The sequence below is a fragment of the Dermacentor silvarum genome, chromosome 3 (assembly GCF_013339745.2).
Source record: "Dermacentor silvarum isolate Dsil-2018 chromosome 3, BIME_Dsil_1.4, whole genome shotgun sequence".
Taxonomy (NCBI): domain Eukaryota; kingdom Metazoa; phylum Arthropoda; class Arachnida; order Ixodida; family Ixodidae; genus Dermacentor; species Dermacentor silvarum.
The window spans coordinates 103,665,508-103,671,931 of record NC_051156.1 but is presented as its reverse complement, the minus strand read 5'-3'; the positions used below and the strand labels follow the sequence as shown (position 1 = coordinate 103,671,931).

The following is a 6,424-nucleotide window of genomic DNA, read 5'->3' as shown; positions in this document are numbered from 1 at the left end:
CAGCTCCTTCGCTGGCCTTCAACCCAAGGCCAGTCATGCCGGCGCAATCACGTGATCACACATGGCCGCGCCCGTGCGCCGCTGCTGAAAACCGTCTATACTATGCAGTACTGTGTTCGCTGCTTACTTCACGCCACTTCCCAGCACGTATTCAAGCCTATGACGCAGAAACGCGTAGGCGTTGGGTGGAAAAAAAAACAATAAAAAACCGCTGTGGAGGAACAGGTGCAATCGAAAAAAACAAAAAAGATGTCATGGAGGTGCCGGGGTTTGAACCCGGGACTTCTCGCATGCAAAGCGAGCGCTCTACCTCTGAGCTACACCCCCGGGCCGTTCGCGAGCTTTGCCTAGTTGCAGTTATTGCGTAGCTACATTTACTTCCCAACATATGAAGCCTGCTTTGTACATTCTGTGGATTGTACATTATTCCTGAGCTCTGGTAGTTTAAGTGTCGCTTTGGGACAGTCAGCCTAGCCTAGTGAGTCAATCGATACAGAAACTTGAATACAAGCTGAAGAAGGCGCAACGAATCAAGTACAATACATGTAACGCTAAAAATAAATACGTTCAGTATTGTATTTGATTCAAACCGAATACATGATGTCCTCTTTAGTATTACCAGCGAAAAATGGAGCTCAGCAGCTAGCACGATACGCAAAACCGATGACCGCTTCTTGATTGGAATAGAATGGATGCGAATGGATATAAAATGCCAGTAGACGGAGGCAGAGCATTCTACCGTTGGGAGTCGACAGATCCATTGGCTTCAGTTTCCTAGCCAGCAGCGCGCGCACTTTTGACGAGTGACCACGATCAGTGTTTTGGAACGTAGTGTTTATTCTGCAAATCCGAATGGCCTCTCTTCTGGATGGCACAAAGCGAGCGGCACTGGCTAGCCAGTTCATTCGTGGGATAATGGACAGAGCTGTGACCTCAAACCGCCGTTTGCACCGAGTCATGACCACAGTGGATTCAGGACAAGAGCTACAGGCACAAGTGCATCATCGTGCCTAAAACAAAGTCGGCCCAAGGATTAAAAGAGACGAGCACATCGGTAATTCCCTAATGACCCAACAGGTTTGTTTATGCGATTTTGCGCAAATTGCGGAGCGCACTGCAGGGGACACGTGAACAGCTCAGCGCACCTCACAATTCTTCCGCGCTTTCGACCCTATAGGGCGAGGTTGCGTGCCAAGATCTGCGTGGCATTGTCGACAGGAGGTCCTGTTCCCGCATAGGTGGCGAGAGTTTCTACGACGAGGAGAGGGAATAAAACATTTCTTGGTCAAAAATTAATAGTCGTTTTTGTGATGGGACTTCCTAGTCCGGAAGAACATTGGCTTTTGCCGCTGTTCGGGCTCGGTTGACCAGGGTTTGTTGCTGAACTGGGTCCGAGCTGGACAGGGTCGCCACGCACTCGACTATCGTCGGATTATGCTTGGCCGGTATTGGCACGCCCAGACCACGCTGTATAACGTGGCCGTATGGGGACAGAATTTACTTTGCGGATTGTACGTCGTATGATTTATCTTGGATAACACATAAGGATTCGGAAAGGACAACATTTGCAATTGTCTCCGTGCTACCTCCGTTGCCGTATCTAATTTGGACGACGGAGAAAATTTTTTGTGCACCAGGTTAGTTACGTGGTGTGGGCCAAAACAAAGGAGGCCATCAATATGGCTCTTGCGTGCTGTGTAGGCACTGTTTCTACGTATCTCATAAAAACGCAAACGAACGAGAGACCAAGCGGGCTCCCGTGGCCGAAACGGTATCTCAAGTTGTCAGGTTTGATCATCACGTGTTTTACGCATGAAGGCGAATGAAGCTGAGCTCGTGAAAACGCGCTAAGGCGTCGAACTTATCGTACGGTTGGCAAAAATTGAACACCAGGCGGTGTTCACGGTAAGGCTACAGCCTGAGAAACTGTCACAAACGTTGTAGAAACACAGCTCTAATTTTTTTTACTGCAGCAAAGGCGTCCGCGGGGCCTGAGCCTCCGCGCGGTGAGTCAAAGGTGCAACCTCTTAAGGGCCGGATTGGCGGTCCTCAGCCACTGGCTGTTGGCAAATCCGGCCCGTTGACGACACCGTACCGTTGAGAAGGAAACTGAGTCATACCGTAGCAGACGTGTACCGTGTTGAAGAAAGAAGGAGCCACCCATGAAGAAATGTGGGGTCAGAATTAGCTCCAACTGCGCTCGCTCGGGTTTTTGTGTTTCTAAAATCAGAGGCGGAAATGCAACGGCGATCAATCGCTCGCGATGACCGAGAGCAATGGTTGAGACGAGCTGCGGGCAATCACGTGGTTCTTTACTCCAAAGCCGATGGCGCACGGTTAGTGAAACAGTGTCTGGTAATTTATAATAAATGAGTGCCACGTTGTAGGAGATTATTTATGAATTAGGTGGCAGACAGCCTGGCGATAGCGGGGCTGAAGGCTACGGTTCTCTCGGTACTTTCCGCATCAAGGTACATAACTGCTGCTAGGTTAGCGAGTCATTTTATCATGTTTGATTTTTTGAACCCAGTAATAGGTAATTTCGCAGAATATTGACACTAACTATTCCCTTGACGCAGATAATTCTTTCAAATTCGGGAAAACTGAAGTAACGTTTCTCGATTACGTTGTCCAATACCTTCCTCAAAGCCCAGGGCTGGTCTGGCTCCCTCCCCACTGTACCCACTCGGTGGAGAAGAATAGGCAATTAATATTTCTTTTTTCTTATTATGTCGCCGGCCCACACATCCAAAGAAATACGTTTTAGAAGTAGCATTTAGACAAATTGGTGTGAATCTTTCAATTCCTGCAAATATTTCTTTGAGAGCCTCCCCTCTTAGTGTCATTCGGATGCTTACTCGGCCGCTGAAGAATTTGTAACTGTTTGAACAGGATTTACTAATTAACTTTCAACTACGTTGTGTTATTCTTCATTCCTTCGGTTATTCCCCTAATATTTCAGTTCTCTCGGTACTTCTAACCTCGACCCTAATCTTGACCCATACCCCACAGTGGGTATAAGCCATCAACAAAGGGCAAACAAACAAATAAACGATAGACAGTGTGTCTCCCCGTGCACCAAAGATAGGGTTTCCAGTTCGACGAAACTGGGAAACATTTCGGTCGCCATTTCTCCATCCTAAGGTGGAGGACATTTGAAATTTCTATGCGCTAGCTTGGTCGGAGCTTGAGCGTTTCTATGCTGCTACTTATCTCTTGGGGCATTCATCTATCCCTACAAGAGTGTATGCATTGCCATGAAATATTTCCCGTGTGACTCCTGCTGATTATATTGCAAAAGTTGTCGTGCTTTTTATTCGTCCATTTTTGTGTCTCGATGTGGTCTATTTTTTCTCTGCGCCTTTCTTCAAGCACGATAGTTGTTTCATCCATTCCTGACTGATTAATTATGGACCTTATTGTATTACGATAGCAATTATATGCACACTCCAAGCGCATTCCTGAAGTGGACGTCGCCATCGTCGCCGTGAGGTTCCGTATAAGGTCCAACGGCGATAAACTCGTCGCCGCGCGCCGTATGCTGTATGTGCGAGTGAAAGCGCGCGAGGGACGTGCGCTCCCCATGGAGGGGAGGCGAAGTTGACCTGCGGCAATAAATGCGTATCTTGCGGCCGGGCACAAAGGGAACTGGTAACTCAATCTCCCACGCGAAAGGAGGAAAGCGGGAAGGCAGCGCGGGAGGGAGGGTGCGCGGCTTCTACTCTGCCAGGAACTGCGTACTTCGCGCGGCTGAGGGCTGTCACGCGAACCGTATCTTGAAAGCGATCTCCACACGGGGCTGGCCTTTGTATGCGCTGTGCTTTCGGCCGCCCAGTTTCCGTTGAATCGATAGACCACACGAACCTGCGGTCACTGCTCCTGCCGCGTTTGCTCAAGCCACCGTTTTGACAGTGCTTGTCTGCGGTCATCGAGTGTAATCTATTCATGTTTGCTTGAGCGCGCTGACGCCATGCTTGGTAATTCAATTAGTAAGCGAATGTGTCCAAGTTTATGCAGCCCATAAAACTACAATCCTTACTCTGTATAATCTGCCAGTAAATTTGTTATCGCCATTGATGCTTCGCCTTTCGGGCGAAACTGCGACTTTTTCTTCTTGTCACTAACTCCGAAGAGAAACATATCCTGATAATGGTGTTTGCCTGCGCCACCCGATTCTAACAGTGGGTATGTGCCACAATCTTTTAGATTATTCGTCATCATCAATAGAAAGAGGGAACGCGCGTCGACAGCTGCGCCACAACAACGCGGACATCGGGAGCTGCGCGAGTGCACGCTTCGTCTTTCTCACATGTTGGTATGGTATGGTATGATAAAACTTTATTACTGTCCCTCGGAACGGGCGTCAGCACGTAGCGGGCCGCTCCCACGTCGGTACAGAAAGGCCCAGCCTCTCTGCTGCGTCACGGGCCCGATGGACAGCCCATAGCTGTGCTTCAAGATCGGGGCTGCTTAGGGCAGCCTCCCATTTGGACGACGTGACATCGTCGCCGTCGCGTAACGCGGGGCACCGCCAGAGCACATGTTCCAAGTCAGCTAGGTCTGAGCATAGCTCGCAAACATTGGTCGATTGTATCTCTGGATAGATTATGTGTAACAGTGCGGGGTTAGGGTATGCCCCGACCTGGAGTAATCTGAGTGTCAATGCCTTGTTGGTCTCGTTTTTTTTTTATTTAAAGCGGGGCGTCCTTTTTTGCCTGGTCAAAGCCAAATCCGAGCGAAGTCTAGTGCACTGATGCGCCAATTTCGTCTCCGAAAAATGTCGGCCGATTCCGGAGATAGTACAGCTCGAAATGCCGCCGGACATAGTGTAAATAAACGACGGATACAGTTCGAATTAAGACGGTCCGCGGTGGCAGGTGATGCACGTGAGCGCATACGCGACCTCCAACAGCAACATGCCGTCGCAAAGTCGTTGTCATACCTTCGTGGTCGTTCCACCGTCGTCATTGTGTCTTAGCGATTGAGCTGTCGTACACCCATTGTTGTCATATATACTTTGTCGCCACGCCGTCGTCGTAATTACACCTTCCTGATTGTTTTGTCGTCATTCCATCGACGATACGCCGTCGTCGTCGTACAGTCGTCGTTGTATCATTGTCATAATGACGTCGTCGTCGCCATACCACTGTAATTGTTTTAACATCGTCATCGTCGACACTCCAGCGTCGCCATCTCATGGTTGTCACGTCGCCGTCGTCACAACAACGTCATCATACCGTCGTCGTCCCGCCAGCGTCGCCATCCATTGGTTGTCGTGTAGTCGATCGTCGTCATACCGTTGTCGCCACTCTTTGCGCGCACTTGCGTCGTCTGTACTTTTCAGAAATGCTTCGCACGACATATATAATTATCCGGGATGGTTTCTGTTTCATTTTTTTTTCTTTCTTCTTCACTTAATTCCATCCTTGGCCGCAGGACGCAGCAAGTTTTCATCGCCAGGTTGGTTTCATTCCTTCTCTGTGTACAGAATCAGTAACAACAAACGAGTTAAGAGAGCAAGCTAAATTGCAGCGATCACAGGAAATACAATAGGGATTTGGAGCTTCATATGTTTCATGTAAATTGCCTAACATCGGGTGTTTAAAAAATTCTAGTACGAAGTTTACAAATCTCATAACTCTGGTTGAAAAACAGATCACGCGGTTCTGGAAATCGGATCTGTTAGAGCATCTCAAACGGATCAATGTGATATACAAGTCTACAGGCTTATGTGAAATTGTTAAAAAGTTTACGAGGGTTTAACAAAAGTAAAACTTACGAAGTAGCCCTATATTTCAAATCGATGTATAGCGCATAAATTTTCTTCCCTTTAGATGTCCCATCAGGTGATACGTACAAATTTTTGTAAAAGAAATTTATCAGCTAAATAAGACATCTGCTACCGTATAAACCGGAATATGGGTCGAAATATAGCCGTCTTTAGCAGAATGTGAGACGTTGCGTGACAACCTACTGCGTGCATGCTGACGATAGCTAAGTCATAGTCGCATCCCTATTTAAATGTGATTGCTCAAATTTTTGTTCTTTTTTCTGCCTTCTTGCGTGCGCCATTCCGAATAACCATAGGAAACTCTATGCGACCATCCTCGCGATTTTTTTTTTTTGCTCATTCTGATGAGCGATGAGTAGAGGCAAGCGGGTACAGTTTTCAGCTGCGTTCAAATTAAGAGTTGTAGACTTTGACGTGTTGCTGGCCGGGTGTTGCCTGCCTGGCGTTCTTTGCCAGACATGATGCCGAAGAAGGCGTTTGAGAAGTGCTGCATTAGCAGCTCGCTTGGTGGGACCGAGGACTATGGCAGACGGCCAGCAACAAACGGTCGTCCTCTGGCGGCACTTCTGCAAGTTCGGATGAATGAGACTGCGGCTCCGATGACGAATGAGTGATGCCGTTATATGGGTATGT

The 6,424-nt window shown here is 48.2% G+C and overlaps 1 non-coding gene across 1 annotated transcript; it reads right to left on the bottom strand.

Moving 5' to 3' along the window:
* Nucleotides 1-255: 255 nt before the first annotated feature.
* Trnaa-ugc (transfer RNA alanine (anticodon UGC)) lies at nt 256-327 on the bottom strand. The gene has a single exon. It is a non-coding gene; the product is annotated as a tRNA-Ala (tRNA).
* Nucleotides 328-6,424: the final 6,097 nt, after the last annotated feature.